The following is a 27,542-nucleotide window of genomic DNA, read 5'->3' as shown; positions in this document are numbered from 1 at the left end:
CTCCCACGCCCTCCACTGTCTGGGCCGGATTTCTCTCTTTGCTTTCTCCTTCTGCGTCGCCTTCTGCGTCCTCTGTTCGCCGTTATATTATTACGTGCGAACGTTTCCTCCCCTCCTTTTCGAGGTAAATTAGAGTTTGCCTCTTTCTTCTTGCCTCCCCTTTCTCTTCTCTCCAGCCGATCTTCGACTCGCTCGATTTAGAAGAAAAAATGCGGGGGGAAAATGCGTTTTCGACACAGCGCCGAAAAACGCGCGACAGGAGATTCATCTTCGAACGAATCTAACAATTGTTAGGTTAAGATTGGAACAGATCGCGGAGGGAGGAGGAGGAAAGGTGTTTCGTCAATGAAATGATAATCAAATGATAATTTCTACAATTAATTCGTTAAATAATCATAAAATACGTTCGCCAATATCAGTTGATGAATTTGCACGCGCACATATATATATATATATATATATGTATATATAATATTAAAACTAGCGATTAAAATTTCTGGTAATAATCGTCAGGATCGATATCCGATCGCTTTATGAATTTCGAAGAGCACTTAGTTGACAAGCTCATCGACTCGATCGCGTTACGCAGTTATTACGACGGAGGGGAACGCACGGAAAACGGTCGTCCTTCCACTTGACTTTAATTGCCGCGACGAGCAGAGAGGTGGACAAAGAGGGGGCGCTGTTTCGGCGACGTGAAAATAGACGGTGAACGGCTCGATAGCCGCGCAACTTGTTCCCTCTCGACCCGAGTCGCCGCCACGCTTCGCTGTTATGACCAGCTATAATAACAGTGGCCGAGTAGCCGCAACGAGGGGCCTCTCATTAATGGAACACCCGCGTGACTATGAATCGCGATGGCGAGCCGTTAGTGAACGAGCCACCGTCTGCCGACGGTCTCTTGAACGCGGATGAATGTAGCGGAGAGCTCGTCGCGCTCCTCTTGCAACCCGGACGACAATAATAGACAGGACCGGTGGTCTACGACCGCGTCTAACCGACCACCGGTTCGGATCGGTTAGAGACCGATTACGATTTTTCATCTCTCAACGCGATAGTTCTCGCGGATATTATTTAGACAAAGTTTAGAGCGAGCAGATTCTTGGATCTGGTAAGGGTGGTCGGTGATTAAGGATATCTTATTTATTTTTTATTACTTTTTTTTACGAGTTTGGTTTAAAATGGTTAAACGCGTGTAAATATGGTCTTGTGATTGATTAAAGGGTAAGTAGATTACGATATTGGTTAAAAGGAGACGGTCGGTGGATGGGATGAACAACGCGTTTGAGAAGAGGTTTATTTAAATGTATATACAGTACGTGGCAAAAAGCGTTTGCGAAATTTATAGCTCCGTTAATGGTCGTAAACGTCAGAAGGCGGTTCAGCGGGCCTACGTTCTGGAAGGCTGAGCCTAAAAAATAGCACCAATTTAGACGTAATCTTGGTGCAAACGGGACAAACTCGGATTCCGACGATTCTCTCGTCCACCTATATTATTTACCAACCGCTCTTTCTTTCCTCCTCCGACACGTTTGAGCGTTTTCCAACACTGGCAATCTAGCTGAAACTCGGGGGATTAAATTTACCTCGAAAATCTAGAAATTCGAAACGCTATTCTATTCCAAGTTTGTTTCTTTCGTTTCTTCGTGTTCGTAATTTCGCGGATGAGAGGTCGAAGGGGAGTTTCGGAAGACACTCGTTAACTCGTTAATGGTAGTGCGCGCGTTCAGAAAGAGGAAAATTGAAATCGATGCCTCGTTAGCCGTGCGATTTCGCGAAATGATTTACGCCCGCATTTTTCCCCTCCCCGGGACGGAGAACAGAAGGAGAACAGAGTCGTGCACCGTTGCCTCGTTGGCTTTTCTCTTCCCATTCCTTTCTTCCTCCCGCCCGTTTTCCCTTCCCCACACGCAGATATCGACGTATGAAATTTTCGACGCAGAAGCGAGCCCGAGTCGAACGGTTTGATTTACGGCCATCTTTTACCTCGTATATCGGCTTTCACAGTAGCGGCGCAACACGGAGAACCAATTAACTTCGCATCAGCGCCGATAAAAACTGACATCGCTCCCTTCGGGGAAAAGAGTGGACGCCGTTTCGAGGAAGGAGAGACGCGCAGAGAGCTCGAAAAAATTTTCCCTCCAAAACCGGGAAAATGATTTTCAAAATTATATCACGTTCACTCTTCCCTTCTTCTCTATCCCTCTTTTATTATATCTTTCGCCCCCTCTCTCCGGTTTGTCTCTCTCTCTCAGGTTTTTCCTCTTGGTCTCGTTTCGGTCGGGAAAAGTTGGACGTCGTTGAGAAACTCGATCGACAAACGAGACCACCGAAAGTTATTTCACGCGACTCTTTCTGCCAACGTGCTTGTACCACGTCGGCGATTCGAGCGAGGGCGTGCTGACGTGAGACGCCATGACGCTGAGTGCGTTCCAAAAATACGACCGCACTTTGGCACGGCGCACCGCGCCCGGTGAGTTTAGCGGTTGTTTACATCGATGAAGAAGCTGTTGCGAGTGCCATTAATGCCCCTCTTTCCACCTTCCTCCTTCCCTCCACCCTTTTTCACCGACCGTTACACAAGGTGATCGATCTTTCTCGCCATTCTTCCCTCCCTATTCTCCCCCTCGTTTTTTCCTTTCTCCGACTTATTATTCCAGCTTAATTCCTCGATACTCGTCCTGATGTATCGTTACGATTCGGAAAGCGGAATCGGAGAATCGCCTGGTCGGAATTTTATTCGTAGAATTTATAGAAAATTTAAATTTATCGGTCAGCCGAACAGAAAATAGCGGCGAACGAATCGCGCACTCGCTTCGTTCCGCTTTCTCTCGAACGGAGCGCTGGCTAATCGTTTGCCGCCGCGGTTGTACATCGTGGTAAGCGAAATATACGGTTGGCCGTTTCCATTCATTAGGGCGAGCAGCGGGAAAATTAGATGACGCGGATAAGGTAATAACAATAACATATTTCAAACGGACGGGGCACGGAGCGCATATCTCTTTGCACCCGCGCTTCGCCCACCGCGGAGCAGCGATGTTTACTGGGTGTTTTCGCTTCCCGAAACGAGGTGTTAATTCTCTCGCGCGAAAACTTACGTCGACGCGCGCTCGAATTATTATCGATTCGCCAAACGGTGTTCGAGGAAGGTTGATAAATTTTCAGTAGGAGGGGAGGGGAAAAAGGAGGAAGAAAAATTCGATGGTAAGTAATTACGAGCGGTCGAGCTACATCGTCGAGATGTAGAGACGAAAAGCAGAGAAGCGTGAAATCTGTTTATCGATTAAAACGTTGCTCGCGATATCGCTCGAACGCGTGGAAGCGGTCGAAGCGTGGACGTCGGCGCGGGAATTAACGCTGTGTCATTATAATCCCATTATACCGGCGTTGATCCCTCGCTACGACTTAATTACGGTATGTCGAATCGTCTCGAACCACCGCTCCTCGCCTCGCCGATCTCGCCGAGAGAGAGAGACTTTCCGCCGATCGGCCGGCTATTGGGAATCGGTCACGGAACTGACGTTGCTCGGCCGCGGTCGTGATCGGGGATAGGACAAAGCGGGCGCCATTTTGGCACAGTTTTATTAGCGTCTTAGGAGCTGGCGCTCGACCGGCCAATTTGCGGCCGGACGACGGTTGAACCGTAATCGAGTTAAAGCGGCGTTTAAAACCGAGCCGTTTCTAGTTTTTTGTATCACCACCAACGGTTGGCTAAATCTTCTTTTAAGCGTTACCCATAATTCATAGAAGAGGAACGCCGAGATTATTACGAGAGATCGTACCTTTTTCTTTTATTCGTCTTTAAGAATAACCTGAAATTCAAGCCTGAAATTAAACGTCGATATGACGTCGCGATGCGTCTCGTTTTCAGCCGCGTTACAAAATTGAAACGCAAATTTCGTCTAAACGATTCTTCCGAACGAGCCTTCGAGACGAGAGTTTAGAAAAATCGCGTGGGAATACGGCTCGAACGCATCTGGTACACGCGTGTGGGTGTCGCCGGTAAATCTCGCATGCCTGTGTCACGCGTTCCACACACGTACGCACAATGGGAGTGACAGCGCGGCGGCAGGCGTGGGTACAAGCTCGGGCTGTTACGAGAGCGTGGCAAGACGAGGTTAACGCGGAGGCCAACGACAGGCACACCCTAAAATCGAGGAACGCGACGACACCCGCCGGCGGGATATCAAGCGTTGACAATGTACGAACCGCAGAATACCTCCTTGATGATGTGGAAAAGAATCTTGGACAAATGTTACCCGATGTCTCGCGCCACGGCCAACGTTTACGAGTTGCCTCTTTGTACTCGTGCCTTCCCGTCTTAATACTTGCCCGTCCCGTATGCTTTGTAACTCTGCTTCGCTTTCGCGCCCAAAGTATTCATTGCTAATTCGATCCTCCGGACTCGCACACGATTAAACCGCGAATATTTGCACGCACTTTTCGTATTCGTCGAAGGGAAGAAATTTTTTGAAAAGTGTCCTCGATCATCGATGGTGATAGATAGATAGATAGATAGACGGATGAAAGGAAGAAAAATGCGAATATTAATGCCCTCTCCGAGAACGAGGGAGGCTTAACGAGCATTAAAAATACGGGACACGCTTCTTTTTCTCCTTCCCGCCTCTGTTCCCCGTCCAAATTCCCCGTCCTCTCGATGGAGACCTCGAGAGCTCCCCCTCTACCCCTCCTCGAGCGAAACTCAGACTAAACACTTTATCCCTGGCTCGGTGGCAAAAACGGAGCGTGTGTCACCCGCATTTTCGCGATGCGTGCGAACAATATCACGAGCACGAAAAAGGAGGGAAGAAAGGTTGCGCGAAGGAAGGCGAGGAGGAAGAGTCCGTCTGGATTCTCCCCGTGGTTGTTCCAAGACAACAGATGTTCCTCCCTCCCCCATCTTCCTTTTTTTTCCGCTCCGCTCTTTCCGCGCACGCCACGCCAAAAAATTCTTCCTCTCACGACGCTGTCAAAATCGTAGGAGAAGTGCTCTTCTTTCTCCATCTCTCCGCTTCCTCCCTCCCCGGCCAGAGATATCGATAGCATCCTCGTTAAAGTAAAATTTCTCCTTAATGAACTCGTCCCGTGGATTTATATTTAGCGCGTGCCGTGCACATCGAAGAGGAGAGGATCGGATAAACGTTCGAGCGACGTTCGGTTGGACGGACAAAGGACGGCGGGTACGGTTTGTTTGCGGGTATTTGGAATATCGCGTGACGCGCTGTTGGCCGGCGCGCAAACGTTACGTAATAATCTGACGCCATTTCGCCTCGCGATTCTCACGGGACGGGAGAATAATCTTCCTTTATCGAGGGTGACTGTTGGCAACGGTATCAAAGAGCGCGAGTCTTCCTACTTGCGCGTCCAGGGATCGAAATGAAATTTATATAAGATAAGTGAAAAATAACTTTTTCCCCGTGAAAGAAACGTAGGAATGGTCCGGAGAAATTTTGGAGGAGTGAAAGAAAACGTTGGGCTACACGCATTGGTCGGATACGGAATAACGAAGTTCATCTGTTACTTTCGCGTTCTTTCGCTGTTAGATCGAGGGAGGGGCGGGGAGTTTGGCTCGAGACGCGCGGTCTAAGTTTGCCACAAAGCCGGACAACTCTGATATATTAGTTTCATGCGTGGTTACATAACCGCGAAGAGTTGTTCGCCGTCGCATACCCCACGTCAGCCCCGTCGTCGCGGATGAAAAGTCGTCGTTGTCGTGTTCGTCGTGCGCGAGTCCCGTCCTTATCCGCGCCGCGTAAACGTTTCCTTTTCATCCTCGTCTTTCTCTCGCCTCGATCTACGAGACGTCGCGTAACGAGGTGCTCGCTTTTTCAAAATTTCCTTCCCCGTGCAAGTAAACGGGCGTGGAATTCGTATATTTCCGAGAAACAGACGCGAGATTTTCATCGAAGGGAGAAGATGGAGGGTAGAGTGGCACCGGTCCGGAGGAGTAGGACGGGTTATAGTTTCCATGTAAATTAGCGGATGGCGGGGAAGAAGAAGGAGAGGGAGAAGGAGAAGGAGAAGGACGTTAGCCCGCAGCGATCTTTTACGCCGTGAAACGATGATCGGCGTATGGTCGCTCGTAAAATTGTCAATGATGATGATTACGGTCCAATTACCAGTTGGCGTATCGACGTTGCGAACGAAATAAAGAAGGGGAGGGAGGCGAAAGAAAAAAGAGGAAGGTGAAAGAAAAAGTTTTCTCCCGCGCCCTCCGGCTCCGACCTAAACGATAATCGTCGGCCAATTTGCTCGATCGAAATTCCCTTAAATAAAATCCCGTTTAAAACCGATGAAACAGCGGTGGCGCGCATTGTACGCGAGATCAGAAATTAGAATCAGAAGCGAACCCGTTCGATCTGGCTGCTTTCGATTGCTCCGAGGCCGAGATGGAATCGAACCAACTCTCGGACCACACGTCGCGTTTTCTATCGGCCATCGATTATATCCGCAACGCGGATCTTATCTCCTGCTCAGTTTTTCGCCACGCTTACGCTCGGCAACGTGGTGGTAACCGTAGCGCTATAAAACGCTTTCGAAAACACTTTCGAGCGTGGTTGCTCTATCTCGAAACGAGTTCATTATACCCGTGAAAAAGCGCGATCCATCATCGTGCTCGTCAGATTAGATCAAACGCGGGAGAAAGAACGCTAGGCGACGCGCATGCGCGTGTGTGTGCGCGCGACTGGTGGGAAGGAGGCAGCACAGTCGCGGTGGAACGCAGGCCAAACTCCGTTGTTCAGTTAGAAACGACATGACAGTTTGGCATGATTGGTACACGTGTACTATTGTTCGTTCATCCCGGGGCCACCCACCCGTATCCACCGCACAAAGGAAAGCACAGCGCCACCAGTGGTCCACCGAGTCGTGTAGCGAGACAGATGTAGATCATTCCGTCGGATACACGAGAAACGAAACGTTTCGGTCTCTACCGACGAGGCTTCCATCTTCGAACGTCCTACTAGCCTCGCTTTGCTCGCGAACGGATAGCATCGCTCTCTTATCGGACCACCACGCTTCGTCTCGCGCGCGATCCATCTCTACTTCGCGGTTCCGATCGGTATCGAGAGACTCCAATATCCGTCGCCGGGAACGAGATGAAAATGAAAATAGAGCGGCGAAGAACGATCAGACGGTGCACAGAAGAAGTCTATCTCCGAGTCGAGGAGATTGCTTCGAGTGGAAGAGATGCTGCGTTTTTTTTCTTTTCTTTTTTTTCTTTCCTTAAACTTCGATTCGCGCCGATCGATTCGCGTGGACGTTGATTTCCCCCGCGAGGGGGAACGCGAAGGCGAGATCGAATTTCGAACGATATTTCAAATTTCAGGCGAGTAAATTTCACCGAGGTGTTAAAATTATTACATCGTATCGCTGAAACTCTCGATTCCCGAGAGGCGGCGCGAGAAGGCTCGGAGAGCGGGCCAGTCCCTCTTATTAATAATCGTAGAACGTGACGGGAAGGCGAGCGGAGTTTCCATCTTCGAGTTACTAGAAAAAGATGACACGGGAAGCAAGAGCAAAAGGAGGGGTTTCCAAAAGGAAGGTTTCGAGGTGAGGAGAAAGGGGGAGACGGAAACCTGTCCGTCGTACTGTCCGTCAAGGCAAGTACAAGGGGAGGGGGAGGAGGGTGGCGTAATAATAGCGACGATAATACACGAGCCCGGACTGAATCTTGCGCGCGAACCAACGCCGCCCCGGCTTGTCTCCCTTTATTTCATATCTGCCTCGCTTCCTCTCTCTAGATCTACTCCATCTTCCCCCTCCCCCTACCCGCGTGGTGCGTGTAACCGCGTCTGAGGTGGGTGGCCGCGGATTCGACCAACAATAGTACACGTGTACCCGTCATGCCGCGGCTGTCGCGCCTGTTTCGGACGAAACAACGGAACGCGACCAGACGTCCCTTCGCTTCTCCACCTTGCGATCCGATCTTGCGCTCCATCTGACCGACCGGAATTTCACGCTCTCGCGTCCCTCTTCTCTCCTTCCCTCACGACGCAACATTTTTCTTTCCCTCGTCTCTTTCATCCGTTGCAATTGCAATACTTGCACGAGGAATCGTCATTATTGGGCGAGATTCGTCAAAAATATATACATTCGCGGTCATAAAAAGAAGAAGGAGGAGAAACGGAGGGAGAGAGATTTCTTCGATCCCTTCTTGGAAGAAGATGTATTTTTTCCTTTTTCCCGTCCTAAATTTTTCAATTTTTTCCCCTCCCTCCAACAGGCTGGCGTTTCATCGTCCTCTTCTTCTTGTCAGCCGTTCCCTCCTTCTCGGCTTAAGAATCGTCAGCGCTCACTTTGGTCTTGCATTCCTCTGGCAAGGGACCTTAAGCGTAATTCCGCGGGCCGGTGCTCCGTAACGCCTGCTACGAGCTAAGGCGGCGTCGATGACGGCGTTATTGCCACCCTGCACGCCGCCGCTTAACGCGATCGCTGACTGAGACCGGCCGTTATCTGAGAATAGGCGGCGGAGAGGCCGCGGTATAAAATTGGTTGGAAAATTATGTGTACGCGTATTCGTTTTTCGTTTCGCCCGGCGCCTCGGCTGGTCGGGCTTCGTTCTCGATTCCACCCCTTCGATCCTTTCGAAAAATTTACTTTCGCAGACAATTCTTCCCTCGGTCGTCATCTCGCTAGAAAATCGCTCGTTCCCCTCGAAACTTCCCGCCAAACGCTTTCGCGAGAATCGCGATTTTCCTCCCCCGATCGAATCTCGAACAAAATATCGTGTTAGAGAATAATCGTTCTACTCAGCCGAGTATTTCCTGAATTTAATCCACGGACCACGGGAGGGGACCGATCTTTCCTTCCTCCCGCTTATCGATGCCCGAACGAAAAGCGATCGTCGCTTCCCCCCGCGGAACGAGCGCGGGGAGAAGGAAAGTTTAACACGGATGGAAGAAGGAAGGAACGGGCCTCGCGTCGGAAAGCCAGACGTCGCCGGCAATAACTTGTTGCACCCAACCACTTGTTGCACGCCTCTCAAAATTCTTCACGCCTCGCCGAGCAATTTTACCGTAAATTGCCTGTTCGGGAAAAAAATCTTCGCTTGGCGTATCTCATTGGCGCGAGGCCGGGTACCGGTCACAGAGAGAGAGAGAGAGAGGGGGGGAGAGGGAGAGGGAGAGAGAGAGAGAGAGAGAGAGCGTTGCTCGTAAGATTGCGACCAAAGGAAAGGCCAAAAAAAAAAAACGAACCCGATAGACGGACACGGCAACAAATTGAGAGATTTTACTACGATGCCGGTTCCAGAGACGCGACGCGTCCGCCTATTATCCGCTCACCACCGCCAACGCCGCCTCGCCGTTATTAATTGCGCCGTTACATCCGCGAACGAGGAATTATTTATCTCGTTATCAGGATCGTTAAGTGTTTAATTTAGGAAAGTATCCCGAAAGAGGTACCGTAGCTTTTTCGTCTTCTTCGTCCTCTTCTTTTTGTCAGATATTATTACGTAATTTCGGCTAATAAGTTGATTTACGCGAATTCCGGTCTTGCGAATTTTTCCATGTGGAAAATTGATAAATATCTCTCGTCTGTTTTCCTTTTTTTTTTTTTTAATCGCGTCACGAGAAATAAGTATCGGTATCGTATTTCTGGAAAAGATTCTGTCAAGGATTGAAATTTGTTACAGCTAATTTTATCGGTGGCTACAAATTATTTATACTTAGTAGAGCTGCTAGACGCATTACGTAATTTCCATGTGAATCGATTTACCAGTGATACTAATTTTTATTATGTATCCCCGATTTCGTTTCGTGTTCCGGTGTATCTATTAATTACGCGACGCGTTATGCGAGAGGGAAACTCTCGTATATTCGTTTATCTTTTTTTTTTTTAAATTTAGAAAGAATTACGAAAGGGAATCGGAATTTTTATTAATACGAATCTCGAGAAAAGAGAGAAAAACTCGGTGGCTGTGGAAATTGTAGCCCGGCTTACGATATATTATGTAATTTTAACATCGGTTCGTACGAGCAGTTCTCCCAATGATTTATATTATCTCGCGGATATAATAAATAAGAATCGAGAAAACTTGTGCCAAGAAATTAAACGAAACGGGTATTTTTATCGAAGCGTATAAATATCGTCTGAGGACAAGTTCCATTGAGTAATCGATCGAGCTTGATGCGAAATAAATCGTATATCGGTACTGATATTTAGTTCAGAGATCATCATCCGGATAAGTGGCGAAAACCGGGAACTGGAACGTCCTCGTGCACGGCGCGCATTAGAACGAGCATTAAATTCTGGTGGTTTAGCTTCGTTATTTTCATATATTCACGAGAGGGAGGGAAAGAAGCAAAAAAAAAAAAAAAGTTTCCATTAAAATCCACCGACCAAGTGATCTACGAGCTGAGAATATTAATTTCAGTTGCTCGCGAAGTCGTCTTGATAAATTAGCTTTGCAAATGACCATGAATATGCCAGCGTTATTCCACGGAGAAGGGAAGAAGGCGAAACGATTAGATTGTCATAAGGAAGTGGAAGGAGTTTTTTTTGTTTCCCTCAGCTTGTAAGCGTAAACGTGATGCGGTTAGTCTTCTTTATAAATATAAGTAATACCGTTCGAACGGTATTACATATCTTCTTATTTCGATTATCGTCGATCGCGAAATTAATATCGTGTTCGCCATTGATCGAGATTTCGAGATATTGTTCGAACGACATTTTCGTGCCTTCGATTCTTTCTCCGCAATCTCTTTTTCCGATCAAATTTCTCCGATACGCGCCAGGTTGACGTCGAAATTAGCAATTAAGAGTAATACGTACAAATTACGGTATTAATTTCGATCGGAATTATCGTACAATGAAAAAAAAAAATTTATATATCTCTTATAACGACGTGCATTTATCTACACTTAATAATAGGCATTATCGGACTATGTTACAAGGGGAAACACGCAATAAATCGGTAAAATACAGCGATAAATATATAATTAATGATAAGATTACGCGTGTTCCCTAACGACTAGTTTTACGGATAACACATTCTTTCAACAACGTTTCGTTTCGTACACTTTGTTCGAACAATGTTTCTCGAATCATTACTTACGTAATTTTGTTCGATTTTGTTAAAGATTCGATAAAGTATAAATTATATCATGCGCGAAAAAATTACGTGCGTACTCGCTTTAAACGAGAATTATCAATAAACCAGAATAAACCAGGTCTATTCCGCGAATAGAATCTTGATTCACGGGGATCCGTTTCGAACCAACTGGACTCTCATTTTTCGACGACGAGGGCTTTTGAAAGATGAGCGGCCACGTATGGATCGATCGAACGTTGGACACGTTGAGCGCATCAAAGGGAATATTATTAGGACGTGACACGAGCTCGCGAAAATAGCAACACCCCCGCAACCTTGTTTCAAATTTCGCCCAGCCCGCGATCGTGATGCGACAGTTACGCACATAGCCAAGCCTCCTTCGATTAAACCAGAATCGATCCCACCTCACGAAATCGCCTTCGTATCGGATTCATCGATCCGAGACTATCGTTTCCACGTTTATTAATATTTTCAACACTCCTCGAACGTAGATGGATAGTCCGCAGTTGCTGGTCGACGATTGCCAACGCTCCCTCTCTCTCTCTCTCTATATATACATATGTATGTACGTATGTATAATTTAAACGTCTCGTTTGCAATTACATCCCGACGCGATCAGGCGATGCAACGCGATGCAACGTGTTCGCAAGGTGTGTGTCGCTCACCGCGAATCCGCCGATAACGATCTCGGTTCACGCTCGGCCGGCGACGTTCACCGGACGACACACAAGGATCGATCCATCCTCCTCATCGACTCGATCCGCGTTCCATCACCGGGGGATATCTTATTCTCGGCCTCCCCCCTCTCTCTAATGCGCGATACTTGAAAAATCGTTTTCACGCATGCGAACGAGCGACTCGGCGTTAATTAGCATCAACGTCATCGGGCGGTGGCGGTGCGCTTGGCCGGCTCGATGGCTCGACCAGCACGCTTGCACGCCCGCTTACACGCGCGCCGCTAATCACCAACGACCGCGCTCCACTTCGCCATTTTTCCCACCCGTCGACATCCGTGCACTGCGGTTTTCGCGGTGGCGCGATGCGCTCCATCTCTCCCAATAATCGTCCATTATTGTTCGATCGGCTCAAAGAGAGAGAGAGAGAGACGTATCATACACCGATTTTCGATCTCGAATTAGAATTTTACTCACCTTTTCTCTCCATCTGTCTGTCTAAACGGTTCTGGGGGAATTCGGATCGACGAGAGTTTTTCTCCTTTTAAAGCCAACTTTTCTAACCGGCGATCGTATCGGCAAAAGTGGAAGCCGTTCCATTTTCGCAGAGATAATATTTCGTAACGTTAGAATTTCGAGGCTGGAAACAGCGAAATCACGGCTCCGTTGAAAAACCAGCGCTTCCATAGAATCACCATCGTCACTTCCGTTTCTCCTTTATCCCCGGCTCGGCATCGCTGATCGTTCGATCGTGACTCATGACGCGCCGCTCGGACGGACGCACAAAGGGGAGAAAAAAGTGTGTCGAGGAGGAAAAGTATTCGCGGGCAGCGGAGAGATATATCAATCCGAGCCGGTATGAATCCCGCCGACAGGTTTTAAGGCTCGGACGGCGCTCTGGACAGGTGCGATTCCTGTGAAAGTGTTGTTGCGCGCGTTAGTTGGAACGCGTCCCGGATGGAGCGGTAACGAAAACGACGGTGGAAGAAAAAGAGCGATTGGAATCATTGGTGGGATTCTAGAGTCGGAGTCTAAGCGTGAAATTTTTCTCAGAAGTGACTTTATAAGTAATTCTGAAATTTGTATTGCTCCGCGAGGAGATATGATCGATCGATCGTTGCAAGCAGTTTGAAAAAGGGGATAAATTCACTCCGAATCGTGGATCGATGCGTGCTCGATTATACGCAACAGTGTATAAAGTGTGTAACAATTTTTTACTAGTCGAACGGTGTGCGTACGATGATCCAGATATCAAGATTAATGCGATCGTTTGACACGTAATAAATCGATATATACATGGTGTGTATATACATGTATAGTTTTTATTCTGCTAAGATTTCTTTCCAGTTCACGCCGAGGTTTTAATTACACGAATCCGACAGAATGGATGTCGGTCGATGACGGAGTGAAAGCCTTTCCGTCAATGCGGACGCCAATTAGCACGTGTTAACCAGTTTGAAAACGTAAAAAAGTTCACGCCGGTTGAAGCGCGATCTCTTTCACGTCAATCATCGCGCTTCAGAAGAGAAATTCGAAACGCACAAATTACCTACCACCGAGCCGCGATTACACGTCCGCTAATTGGAGCGAAAAGAATACGTTGTGTCAAATTGCATGGATTAACGTCTCCGCAATTTGTTGTTCCCCCGATCGAGGAAAAATTCCAAATTTCTTAAGGGAGACGAGGAAAAGGAAAAACGAGGCGAATATTCGTCGACGATCTCCACACGAAACGTTCGTTGGAATTTCCACCAAAATGGCGACCAGAAGATTAGAAAAGGGGGCGCAGAGGTCGCCCCGTCTTCCTCGCGCCGCGATGACGTACGATAAAAAATCTCATTTTCGTTGCACCTTGCGTGCGGTGGGCCACGCCCGCTAAATTACGTTTTTCCCAAATTGCCCCCAGTCACGCCCACTCGTACGTTCCCGACATCGAGAAGGGTTGACGGTCATTAAAAAGCAACGCTCGAACCGACGACTCGCCCGTTCGACTTTTAATCCCCTCTCGCAGTCCGGCCAAATTGTTCCGTCCTTGTATCTCTCCACCGCTCTCTCTCTCTCTCGTTTCTCGCAATCGGAACAGTTGGCTCCATCGCAACGTTGATCGAGCGTTTGTCTTTTTCATATCTCGCGTCACGGCAGGAAAAGGGTAGCGAGAAGGGGTGTGTCGATTGCGCGCAATCGAGCGGTGGAAGCTGCGCACTTCTCGAGGATAATTATCACGCGCAGGACGATCGCGAAATTTCGCAGGAAGAAAGTCGATCGCGTGTTGCGCGCGAATCATCGCGCTCCGAAAAACCGTCTTCACGCCGCAGTAAAGTAATTTATGGGACGGAGTAAGCGTAATGACAGCGCGAGGCCGTCGATTACCGAGATACCGGTAGCCGGATGGAAATTTACGGCTTAATGCCACATTTTGGAACGCGGTTTCGAAATCGGAGCGAGAAAAGTTGGTATCTGATTGGAGGGCAGGAAAGAAGAGTAATGGATACGTATTCGTTTTAGGATATCGAGTGGAAGCGAAGCGAGTTAACTGACATTGTTGGGAATAACGGTTGAATCGGGAAGGCCATGCCAACGTCTATTCTTAACGTCCATTATACTCGGGACTCGAGATCCGCCGATAAATCTATTATCGCGGCTAAAAGCCTGCTCGTCGCGTGTCGCGAAGTGAATTATAACGAGAATATGGAATCCGCTGCGCGCGGATCGGTGAATCGTGTCCTCGATCCGTACGCGTTTTTATCCCGCCTATTCGGGCTAAAACCCGAATTGGAAGACAAACTGCGGGCCGAGTGGAGAAACGGCGGCTTCGACGAGGCGATCAGCTCGAGCGACCTTGTTTCGTCAAGGATGCGAGAACGAACGCGGCATCGCGTGACGGATGCCTGCAACGGTTCCACCTTTCGTTTCGGTTAACAACGAATCCTCGAATGGAGCGATTTCGGGAGGAAACGTTGGAAACGAGAATTTTTCAAACTTTTCCACGGAGGAGGATGAACCAGCGGCGGCAAGGGACGCCATATGGACGTGGCGCTCTTAGAAACGGATTTATGAACGAACACCGTTCGCTGTACCGATCGGGGAGAAAAGTTCATCGCGGGTTAATCCTGAAATATGCCGCATGGTAGGCATCGGCGCGGAGGAAACGTTAAGCCGCGGCTGTTAAACGGATGGATCGCGCATAATAACCGAATCGTTATTTATCGTCCAATTTCTTACCAAGGATAGGAATATTTTTATTTCCGCGCGGAGCACTTGTTCGCCCTCCATAAGATAAGAAGACTCGTACGCCTCTCCTCTCTCTCGGTTCGCTCGTACGCGCGCGTCGTAAACAAACGTATTCGATGGCAAACGCGCGCGTAACTACGGCGAGGAAGGGGAGGCGCGCGGTGTCTGGCCACGGTGTCTAGATGAATGGAAATCGCGTGAATGACCGAGGGAACGCCCTGGGTGATCGGGGGAATGAGCGGCGAGGCCCGACGTGCGTGATCGAGGATGATCGACCGGCTCTCTCTCCGGGAATCGTCGGATCCCTCCGGTTTCGCGCGCGCGCGCGCGCGCTTCGAGAAATCGTCGCTCGGGAATAATGCTCCTGGAGGCATGCGCGTGATCGAGCACACGTGTGCGCCGCGAAAACCAAGAAGTGGAAGAGGACGCGGAGGGAGAGAGAGAGAGAGAGAGAGAGAAGGAAGAGCGAGGTGGAAAGTGGCAGGCCACCGTTATTGGCCGAGCCGAAAACGCGCCGCCTCGAGGCGCAATATGCAAACGACGACTTTAAAACGGGATATTTGCGCTCTCCGAGGATAGCCAGGCACACGAGAGGGCCAACGATCCGGCTGTTGCGGGTAACCGCGGCTCTTTCCGTTTCCCTCGATCCTCGCGTCGAGCCCACGCATCCCTCGACGCGAAAAGAAAAAAAGAACAAGAAAGAACCATCCCACCTGTAATCAGCTCGGGATGCGAAATCGGCACGTAACCGGGTGATTAGGATTTACGTTTAATCGAGATCGCGACCCTCCTTCGGAGAGGGAGGCTTGCTTCGAGCTTATTTATCGTAAAATCGATTAAAAGATGTAATAGGTTCGGTGGAAGCGCGAGGATGGAAAGGGAGGCGCGATCGAGAATGGGAATACGTCCCCGTTCCGTTACGAGCGGGTTGGCTAGAGTTCGGCGTTTCTCGAAACGTTGGTTCGTTCGAGGCTCGAGGGAGCGGAGAAGAAAAGAGGAAGAAAAGAAGGGAGTAACGCGACGACGCCGTGGCGGGGGGGACGGGCGGAGGAGATGGTGGTTGCTCCACATATAAAAGAGCCGTAGCCCGAGGCGCGACTCGGCTACCGACTCGGCGTTCCTCTGCGGTGGCGTGGTGCAACAACGGCAGCAGAAACGGCAGAGGACCCGCTGCGTGAAGAGGAAAGAGGAGAGGCAAAAAGGGGGGAAGAACGTCCATCTCATCCATTCTCCTACCGTCCCCTCATTCTTGCCTCTCCTAATGATAGCGTGCACGTTGGATGCGTCGACTGCATCAGCTACAACGGCAACAACAACAACAACAACGCTCTCGACGAATGTATATATATATATATTTGTATATATATATATTCCTATATATATATATATATACGGGGCGAGCGAAGCTAACTACCAGAGCACGCCTCCGCCTCCGTGCGCTAAAACATTACCACGCCGCCAGCGTCGGCTGCCGTTCCTGCTACCTTGTAGGGTATCATCCGAGCCACGTATAGGGACCTAAGTGCTATTCCAGGGCCCCGAACCAGAGCCACCCTGCTCCCCTCCCATCGTGGCCGAGAGGGAGAGACGGGTAATCGAGCGAGACCCGTGATTACCCATTGAGGGTGGAATTCATTATAGCGAAATCCACCTCGATACGCTTCTCCCCTCGTCGTTTTCCCCGTTTCCGACTTCTTTTTTTCGCTTTGCTCCTTTCCCTTCCTTTTCTTTTCTTTTTCGCTCTTTACGCGTCGATTCGCCTCGTGCTTCTTTTTCGCGCTTTTTCGTCCCCCTCCCGTCCAACCAATGGACCAATTAATCTCACCGTGGCCGTGATTTAAGACCGCTGTAACTCGTTGGCGCGCGAGTTCGAGCTTCGATCCGTTCTCCTTTCGTCTCGTCACAGTTTATTTCTTACTTTTCACTCGTGCACTTCTATCGATAACGCTCGTGCACGAACAGCAACGAGGAATTCTCCGTTTCTTCGATCCGCGTCCTCAACTACGTATCCGTTGCGAGCTGACCTATGCACGATCGTGACGCGATTCCCTTTTTCCACGATGGAATCTTTACGTGAATTCGCAATTTCACGGGAACTCGCGGAGGAAGGAAAGAAAAAACGGAAGAGATTGACGGATTCGTGCGTCCGAATGCGTCCGATAGAGGGAGCAGGATTGAACGCACGGTCGAGATGCGGGGAGACGCGAGTCGAATCGGTAACCCGCGCCAGAAAGACGGAATCTAATATTCGAAAGCGGTGGACGGAGCGCGTGGAACGCGCAATCTCCGGGTAAAATTAGTCGAGTCGAATGCTCGAATCAAACCGAGGAAGCGGCTGCAAATCGACCGAGAAGGAAGAGACGAAGTAGAAGGAGGAGGAGAGGATGGAATCTATCCTTTCTTTTTCAATTTCCAATTTAACTCGCGTTCCTAGGAAAATTCGGCGTTCCTTCTTCGCGAAATCATTCCGGCCTGACGAAGAGAAACGGGCGGGCGCGCATCGTCCTCCCGTTCTTTCTTCCTCCGCTTCCTTCCTTCTTGCTTTTTGCGCGTCGCCACTCTGCCTCGGCCGGGTTTTTGCGGCGGGCCAAGCTCGTTTCTCGGACCGCTCGCGGAGAAACGACGCGAGGAGAGTACGTGACAACGATAATCAGCGCGCTTAAGTGGGGTTTAATTTCCTTCGGCGCGGGCGGTGGAGAAAGGCGAAGGTGGCGAAGGTGAAGCATCGGGGGATGGGTGGGGTGTGTCGTCGAGCGAGCCGGTTGGGATGGGGCGAGGAAAGGGAAATGCGTGTATACACCTGCCGAGAAACATGCGGCCTCGTACACGGCATAGGCGGACCTTACGGCCTCGAGGAAAGGAGAGAGGAGGACAGGGACACGAGAACGTCCTGAGCACGCCCGCGCCACCTGTAATTGGGTCCAATCATCGTGGTTCTCATGCCGTCCGATTGTTTCGATCGCCGCTCGCAATCGGCCGGTGCAATTGGACGAAAATCGAGCTCGAGTTTAGGGAGGACCAATTTTCTTTCTCCGAGTACGAGGCGTCGAGTCTCGGCCGTTTAGTTCGAATTCGAAGCCGAAGTCGACGAGAGACGTCTCGAACGAATTCCGCTCCCAGTTCGATTCGATCCAAGTGTGAGCGTCGTTTCTCGTAAGAGATTTTTATCGGCGAGTTCCCGCGACGAGTTTCGAGCGGACGCATCGTCGATGTCGAATGAGAGTTGCTGGTTCGACCGCGCGTACAGGAGCCACGTCGCATCTCCGGAGGCAGCTGCCTTCGAGTCCTTTGCCTTGCCTATACGAACTGCATCTATCCTACGAGGCAGCGATGGATCGGAACGATCCTCGTGCAAAATTCAAATACTCGGTCTCTTCCAATGTGTCTCTCTTTATTTACGACCGAGACGCGACAGGAAAACGTAAAAATTAATCGTAAAGTCGCGACATACGTACACGATGGACAGTTTTTCCAAGTTTTTTTCCCGGTATGAGTTTGAGATTCAACGACAAACTCGTCGGTGATAATTAGGAGTAAGCCATCGCTCGAAATAGGATGAAACAAAGTTCGTGTCGTTAAATTAAATGGATCGATGCATAAAGAAACTCGAACAAGTACGAATATTCGAAGTATCTCGATGAGATCGTCGGGAAATCAAAAATTGATCCCGAAATGAACGAAGGGGAAAGGCAGGGCGGGTCGAAGAACGAAGACTCGCGCGAATAAATAGGCTAGGGTCGTCACCGGCGCATAACGGGCCGAGAAGTGGCGGAGGAAGTGGCCGATCGGAAAAATCCACATACCGGCGGTCCTTCTCTCGCTCGATAAAGATTATCTCAATTATGAACGCGTATAAAAGAAGCAGACTCATGCTCGGTCATCATCGTCGTCGTCGTCGTCGTCGTCTTCGTCGTCGTGAGAGCGCAATCCCATTGCCTCCCTATGTCCGTGTGCGCGCGCGGTATAAACCGCTTCTCCGCTTTTTCCATTCCCCCTCCCCCTGCCCTTTTTTCTTCCCTGCGGTACGCGCGAACACGTACATATACGCCTCCACCTGCCACTCGACGATGAACTCGACTATAAAACCCCGGCGAGGGGGAACGACTTTCAGCCTTCGTATCTTCTCTTCGTTTCTAGACGCGGCTCTTCCTTTTCCGCGGGAGGGAAAGAAGCTTCGGCCTCCCTCCCGTAAAAATCACCGCATCCAACACCACCGTTGAATCGCTGGGTAAAAAGGTAGCGGATTCACGCTATTCCAAGCGAATCCGAATAGGTATTTATATATATTTTATTAATTCTCAGCAGGGTATTTCGGGTACAGTGACCCGGTTTTCCCGCTAATTGTTAAAACGCTGGAATATATTCGTGGCTATTATTAATCGCTTATATATATATATATATATATATATATAAAACCACGAATATCGTTACACGTTTCGAACGATGAATTATTAAACTGATTTTCGTAAGTTATTCGTAACTTGGAGCTGTTAAATTTTGCTCCCGTCACTGAATATCGGACGAGCTGTTGGACACTGACAAAGAGAGAGAGAGATCCTCGAAAGTTGGTAAGAGAGGGAAGGAAGGTGGCGAGCACACGATTATTTTTCTCGCGTTATCCGCGCGCGAATGCTTTCGATTCTCTCCAAGGGTCTCCCTTTTCGGCCCCGCGCTACCGGCTCGATATCAGCGGGCATAATCGGCTGGCATTCCCGGCGTACACCGGCCAAAGAAACGAGCGTACGGCCCGCAACTTATGGCGGCGCCGTGCAATGACATCAGTAAGCTGGAACGGGTCCGTACGTCATCGTCGCGTACGCGAAATTCCATAGATGAACGCTCGATACGCGCTTATTAATGCAACGCCGCGGATCCGAGATGGCGAGAGAGAAAGAGAGGCGGAGAGAGAGAGAGAAAAAAGAAACGTCGAAACGGGGAGGTAGAGAGAGAGAGAGATGGAGGAGCGGGTCGGGTTGGATGACTTCTTCTCTTCTCTCGTCGAGGTGGTGAGGCGTCGATAAAGTTTCACCTCGCGGTGCAATCGGTGGGCAGGATCAGGCCGGTTGTCGCTGTTACTTCTTACTTTGGGGCGCGGGGGCGAGCTTATCTCGGCGAACGACACCCTTCCCCCTTGTCGCCTCAACCTGCTGCCTCTCGTTGCCCTCTTTGCGCTTTTTATTCCCTTCCGGCTCCCGGCTCCCCTATCTCCCATCTCGTCACGTTCGGCAGAAGCGTAGCCCGCTTTCTCGGAAACGATCATTCGCCGAGCCCGCCCGATTGCCGCGACACGGAGTGGGGGAGGCGCAGGAGGACGTTCACCCTCCCGAAAATTCCGATCCCCCTCGACTCGCGTAAAAAGTGTCCGCCTAGAAGAAGTGGAAATTCCTCTCCCTCCCCTGTCCACTCGGCCGCGCATTCCCCCCGGTAGTTTTTCACCCGTGTTAAAAATAATAGCGCGGCCGCGGCAGGAAGGTGGAAAGCACGCGGCGCGCGAGGGTCGTAAAGCGCGCGCGGCGCCGCCACCCGCGTGCGGCGCATAATAATAATTAAAGCCGCTTAATTACCGGCACGTTGGAAGGATGTGGAGGGGGGCGATAATTCACTTCCGTCCGAAGAATCCGGGAGGGTTGACGCGTGCAACGCGAATGGGGCGCGGTTGTCGATGTCGCACGGGGCCAAGGATAGGGCGCAGAAGCAGCAAGCAGTTAATATTGTCCTCGGAGGGCATATTTTACCGGAGATACGATCTTCGGGATGCCTCGCTAAAAGCTACACGTGTTTATCAGCGTAAGTCCCCTCTTCCCGTCCTCTTTCGCCCGCTTCTCTCTCTGCGTCTCCCTACCAATTCGCTCCGCCAACCGCCTCGGTCCAGCCGCCTGTTTTTCGGCTAACGTCCTCCTCCTCCTCCTCCTCCTTTCCTTTATCGAATCTTCATCTCTCGAAAATTGTCCCTTGAACCCGCGACATCGAATTTGCACCCGTACGCGACGACGGTTTACACGTCGACTCCCTCGATACTTTCAACCTTCGCTACGAAAATAATAATAAGCGAAAGATACGCGAGCGCTTTCGTACGCGTTCCAATATCCTTCGAACCGGTCGTAAAGTTTTCTCCCGCCGTTCTATCTCTCGAGGGTATGATGCTTACTTGGATGGAATTTTCCATGCGCCAAGTTTCTTCGATTCGAATGGAACAGAGGCTCGGTGATTCTTTCTTTCCCTCCCTTAAAACGTCGAAGCAACTCGTCGTCCTTTCCCTCGATTTTTCGCCAGTTGTACTCGTATTACCTCGTTGTTGTTTTGCACGAGATGGAGAAAAAAGGCTGGTGGTGGAGCAAAGATGTTAAATTCCTTTCCAATCCGTTGAACTTTTTGGATCGAACGATAGAAGAGGCGTTTAATAAACGCGTGGTTAGACAGATCGAGGAGCGAAACTGAAAAACTGGGGAATTAACCGACAAAGCGGGCTACCCGACTCGAACCAACGTGAAATTACACGGGGGAATCACTGTGATTAAGCAATGTAATTCGTTATACGTTCGATCCTCGAAATAATTTTATTCAAATAAAGGCGAGGCGCGTACGGGGGGATGGGGTCGTAAGTACACGCGTGCAGGGTTGGTAATGATACGTCGCGTAAAACGATGCGCATCTATCATTGGTGGAGCCCCGACGACCACCGGCTCTGCTAAAAATCAAGCAACGACGACCGGTAGCCGAATTTTACCGGTGCTTTTATCCTCGTTCGTGCGCGGATCGAACGGCACGTAGAAATCGAGCTAATTGTTTATAATCTGCTTACCTAATTTCAACGCGAAGATTGCACGGTGGCGGTACCCTCAACGTGTACTTTTTAATGCGAAGGACGAAAATTATCCGAGAAACCTGAAATTTCGATCCGCGCATCGGGGTTGCATCGTTCCAGGCATCGCCTGCACTTTCGTCTCCCTTGATGATACGCTACGGTTGTCGAAACTCTCCTCTTTCGATTTTTTCCCTTTCTTTCGTCTTTTGTTGGATAGATTGGAAAGAGGAGAAATGACGATTTTTAAAACCTCCATGCGGGATTTATAATCCTGCCCCAGTTAGTCGTGTCGCGCGCGATAAACAAGTAGCGATGATTGGCGGTCATTGGCGGCAATTTGCCGAGGATTTTTGCAACGGATGGACAAGCGCGACGTAAATTGGAAGAAAGTGTGGCATAAACAACTCCGTGAACAATTTTCACAATCATAAGCAATTATCCGACATAAACCAACTATACGTGAAATATAATATCCCTGTTGGATCGATTTGGCGAGAGAAACCGCTTAATAACAGCCGGATCGAACGCGGTTGTTCGACCGCGTTGTCTCGATCTCGTTGAGCAACCCGGTCTCGATCGTTTCGTGAATGAATTATCGCCGCAAACGAGGGCCGTTAACGCGCGAAAAAACATGGGCGGGGAGGGGAAAAAAGGAAGGGAAAAAGGAGAAAAGAAAAGGAACGATGGTTGGCGCGTGGAGAAAAAACACGTTTAACGGGGTCGGTTCATTAAGGTCGCCGCTAAGCGGACCGTTAAGCGCGCGCGTGTGCGTACGTGCGAACGATAAAATGGAAAAACGGCGATGCGAGCGACGAGAGAAAATGGCGAGAGAAGATAAGAACGACTCGGGTATAACCGATCGCGAAGGGATCGAAGAAAGAAGGCGGCGAAAATAAAATCAAAGATCGCGGTTGCTCGACGGGTGAACGAAGAGGATCGTCGTCGCCTCTTCGTGCCTCTTCATTTGCATATTCAGCGCTCGCCGCGTTACAACAATAAAATGCCGGTAAACACGTGTTTCGCGGTACATTACGACTTTCGACAGTCGAGGCCTTCCTTCTCCAACACGCCACCGCGATCGTGATCGCAAATTATCTACACGCGTCTACAATTCTCCTCTTCCCTTCTTCCATATCCTCGCACAGAAAAGGATCGTCAAAATTCCGCACGATCATTTCCCTCCGTTCAAACAGTCTCTACCAAATTTAATTTTGGAAACGAGCACAGATCGAGAGGTTACAGAACTAATGCAAATTATTATTCGTACTGTTTGTTGCCTTTTTTTTGAATTGGACGACCGAACCATATATAATGAAATCGTCTAACGCGACTCGAGATTTAAAAGAATTCCGCGTGAACGGATTCTTTCAAATTTTCCAATTATTGAAACGCAAACCCGGCGGAATCGATGGAAATGGAAAATTGGAAGCTCGCGCGTGCAAATCCAGCTGCTGGAGGGGACTGTCCAAGGCATATCCCGGTAGCCCGGTCACGATACTCGAACCTGCTTCCTGGAAACCGTGCGCTAAATCAATATTACACCCTCGTAAGTTGCGCGGAGCGACGTGATCCCGGATAAACGTCCAATTATCAAAATCGTAGCCGGCGGGGAGTGGATAAATGCGCCGGTGACACGAAGCGATCCTGCGCGCTTGTAGGTGTTGGCCTCGCGTGGGCGAGCAAGGCGATTGTCTGGCCTGCGTCCCTTTTTTGCGCCTAGATAGCTCGCGGCAAAAAACGCGGAGAATATAGGCACGGCGCTGCTGTTTCTCCTACACGAAAGGGTAGGTAGCGCGCGACGCCGATTTACGCTCGCTTGATTTACGCACTCTCGAGGCGACGCCCTCGACGCGTCGAGGGATGTGGACGACGGTCACTGGGCGCGTTTTTCCTGGCAACGATCCGGGATAAAATGGCGGTAGCCGCCACTTATCGAATCGGGTGGAAGGCGCGGCGCGACTCGTTTCGTCATAAACTCCTTCGCAAACTGTCCCGCCGCGCGCATAATTTCCGCGTATTGTTGGCGACACGAGATTCCGCGGTGGCACGCGTAACGTTGCGACGACGCTTCGAAACCGGTCCTCGAGATCTCGGAACCGAGAGACTCCTACGCGGCTCGATCGACGAACGCGTCGAATTTCGCTCTGAATCCGTGCGCCGGCACGCGTGGCCAAAGATGCGCGCCTTCTTTCGCCCAGATTCGGGCCACGATAACTCGTCGGCCGCGGGGAGGGGAGACCGGGCCAATTTCTGGCGTTCGGGGAACGATGTGTTGTTAAAGTACACACACCGAGAGCATCGTGTTATTAGATGGCGCGTGATGATAATAATTACGGAGCATAAAGTACGCAAGTTCTTCTTCCCTCGCGATCCCGGATAACGCGAGCACGGTTTCGGATGGGAAAAATCGGCTTTCCTCGATCGAATTCCCTGCAACTGCTCTAACGCGTTTTTCGACAAATTTTTTAAAAAGTAGCGTCATACTCGAGGGAAAAAGGCGAATGAATATAAAAATCGAGAATCTTTCGAGGCGAGCCAATACGCGTATCTACAAGGATAAAAGGAGACGCTTCTTTTCTTTCTTTTCTCCCTTCCCTCTCGCACGGATGCAAGAGACGGAATCGGTTCGATGCATTACCGCCTTGCCACGGCCGCCGTCGTCTTAATTCCCATCAAGCTTTTCGGTTCTGATACTAATCTGGCACTCGGTCGATTGCCATACGATCACGATCACTCCTCTTCCTCCTCTCTCTCTCTCTCTCTCTATACTCTTTTTCCTCTTCCCGTCCCCTGGATCTTTATATATACTTTATACCTCCTTTTACACTTTATGCCACTTCTTTCTACGCCATAGACGTTTCCCTCCCGCGAAATCGAAACGTCTTAATCCGACGTACGAATGAACGCCAGTGGTGGTTTCACTTTTTTGGCCCCGCTCACGTATTTCACGTCTCCGCAAATCCCCGATCCCGCGAATCGGACCACCCTTTACGTTCGCCACCCTCTCCTCGTTCCATTCGTTAAACGTGGACCGAGTCGAAAACGATCCCCGGCTTAGATTCGGTTCCCGATCCGGAAAGATGATACGTGCTCGGGGCGACAACTTTTTGGCATTTTTCGTGTGCACTCGTCGCTTCGAATTTATACAACCGATAACGTTTCTCTTCTTCTCCCCCCTGAATTTTTGCTCACATTCGGTCAAGCTAAGTATTAAGATTTATATTACTACAACAACTTTTCGATAAATTAAATTCGATATTTTCTTGTAAATTATTCTTATTATTATTTCTTTTTGTACAGAAAACTCCGGGGATTGCAATTAAGAAACAATCATGAATCTGATCTATTATCGGACGAAGAGTATTTTGGAAGAGAAGTGGCAAACTTTTTATCGAACGGGAGAAAAGATACTTCTCGAGGGAGCTAGGGAACCGCTAATAATGGATCCGCGCGATACGCGAGCGGATTTTCCACGTCTCGCGCTCGAAACGGTATCGCGGATTGATACGCGTGGGAAGGTAAAGGTTGAAGATAAGCCTGGACTTTGCGGGATTGAATCGAGCCCCAGTAGGTGATGGTATACAGGGGCTATTGTGCCCGCTTCGATAATCGACGGGTGAATGAAAGAGCCGATAGACGGGTTAATCCACGTGCAAGCAGAAAGGTGCAAATAAGGGGGATTTTTTTCCGGCGGCACCGAGTCGCCACGATTCCTCCTCGTTTCGCTCGTTCGCTCGCCTCCCCTCCCCCCCCACCAACACTGCCGACACTGTGCCCGCTCGATATATCAGAACGATATTGTTGTGTTCCGGATATTGTATCTGTGTTTGCACAGCAATCCCGATAAATACGATAAATTCTGCTCTGGTTAAAAATCCCTGGGAATATATTCTTTCTCGAATATCGAGGTTTTCGCTTCTCCTTCTTCTTTTCTTTTTCAAAAATTCCGGTGCAGAGATCGGGCGCGCAGGTGTATCGTTCGAAAAGCGAGATAGGTAAAGTAACGCAGCTCTGCCAACATTTTCGCGTAAATTGATGGACGGAGGATCCATCCTCCGAAGGATTCCACGATTGCGATTAGCGTGTCCATCGAGCACGAGACCGCGATGCGTGATAACGGGATGGAGGATAATGGATACGACGACCGTTTAAGGAATCGGGAGGAAAGCGAGAAATTTCCAAATCGAGAGAAACGTCAGTCACGTTGCGTTACGGGATAGTCTCTCTCGTTCGGCCGCGAGCGTATCACGATGACCCCGCGATGGAAAAGTTAAATGGGAATCGGAAAATGTGATAACGATTTTTCTTCGATCGAGGTTATAAAATTTCTCCTTTCGAAAAGGAAGCCTCTCGATTCCCCGCGTTTCGATCGGTGTACGATCCGCGTGTATACATAAATTGAAAATTGAAATTGAAAAAAAGGAAGAGAGAGAGAGAGAGAAAAGGAAGAAATGCACGCGTAATGAAGCTTATAATAGTATTATTTGCCATGAATTTCGCGAGAGAGAACCTTCGACCAAGGGACGCGGTCAAACGCGGTGAAAATTGAAAACGCGTTGAAAAACAACGTTTCCGTCGTTAAATTCTTTAACAATCGGCAACAAATCAACTAACTCGTACAATTATATTTACCAATAGGAAAGACGGAGTAAAAGTGGCCAACTGGACGACCCTTCGCCAACTCTCGCCGTCTCTATCCGTGAAATTAGTTTCCTGTCTTCTTGTAACAATCTTATTTATTACACCGAAAACACGTAGACGCGGTAGAAAACGCTGCTTCCCCCCGCGGCCCCTCGTCGAAGCAGCACCGCTTCGGTCGAACGAAACGGAACGAAACGAAACGAAACGAAATGAAACGAAACGAAACGAAACGAAACGAAACGAAACGAAACGTCGCGTCGCGTTGCGCCGTGCGGCGACACAGTCGTGCCACGGCTGCACGGCGGCCAGAGAAGAAGGGGAAACGCGGGGTGTCGATCACGCGATCGCCTCCAGGATCGCCGCCGCCCCGTTTTTCGAAAAAATATGCGCTTTTACGAGCGCAATTTCGCGAGAGGGGAATTGCAGCCCCGCCAAGTACTAACCCGAGGTAACGCCTCGCCGCTTCCGTTATATATTCTTTCCCTCCTGTATCGTATACACGCGCGAGAGAAAGCCGACTAAAACTTTTCACCTCCGCCTTGAACGGGATAATTAACCGTCTCCTCGGCCCGGTTAACGGTAAATACGTAAATGTCTGGAAGGGTACCGTGCGCGTTCGCTTCGAAAACACGCCCTCCGCGCCTTGTAATTTCGCCCAATTAAAAAATTGCCGCCCTAGAGAGACAGAGGGCGCTTGGAGGGGAAAGATCCTAGAGCGCAGGACGATCGTTTTTATTATATATATATATATATATAAAATTGGCCGCGAGCAGAGGCGAGAAGGAATGGACATCGTACATACACCTGTAATCACGCGTCGTTTAACCTTAATGCCGCGTGCTCGCGCCTCGAGCTGTGGATTAACCGTGGCGAGAGGTCACGAGCGCGTGTATCTTCTTTCGCATTCCACTATATTTCTTCCGACCTCCCCAAACGATCGAGCGAATTTTTAATTATCTACGCGATCGATAGAGACGTCGTTGCATCGTGGCGAGTCGAAGTAGCTTGCGCACGACACGCGACATCGCCGTATAATCGACACGATATACGCGATATATACGGGCGGGAAAAAGGAAAAAGGAAAGAAATGCATCGTACCCGATCATCTTCAACTATCAAAGTATACACGCTCCTTTCG

The 27,542-nt window shown here is 49.6% G+C and overlaps 1 protein-coding gene and 1 long non-coding RNA gene across 4 annotated transcripts in view; one reads left to right on the top strand and one right to left on the bottom strand.

The window, feature by feature from the left end:
• LOC133667075 (uncharacterized) overlaps nt 1–26,686 on the bottom strand; it is a 93,753-nt gene extending 67,067 nt beyond the window's left edge. The window contains exon 1 of the long non-coding RNA XR_009832212.1: nt 26,384–26,686. This is a non-coding gene — a long non-coding RNA (uncharacterized LOC133667075). The remainder of the gene's footprint in view (nt 1–26,383) is intronic.
• The window catches only part of LOC107992718 (uncharacterized), a 196,033-nt gene that overhangs the window by 93,496 nt on the left and 74,995 nt on the right, over nt 1–27,542 (top strand). The gene's annotated exons all lie outside the window — the stretch shown is intronic.

The sequence above is a fragment of the Apis cerana genome, linkage group LG1 (assembly GCF_029169275.1).
Source record: "Apis cerana isolate GH-2021 linkage group LG1, AcerK_1.0, whole genome shotgun sequence".
In the NCBI taxonomy this organism is placed as follows: domain Eukaryota; kingdom Metazoa; phylum Arthropoda; class Insecta; order Hymenoptera; family Apidae; genus Apis; species Apis cerana.
The sequence above is the reverse complement of the archived record's forward strand: the minus strand, read 5'-3'. Positions and strand labels throughout refer to the sequence as shown.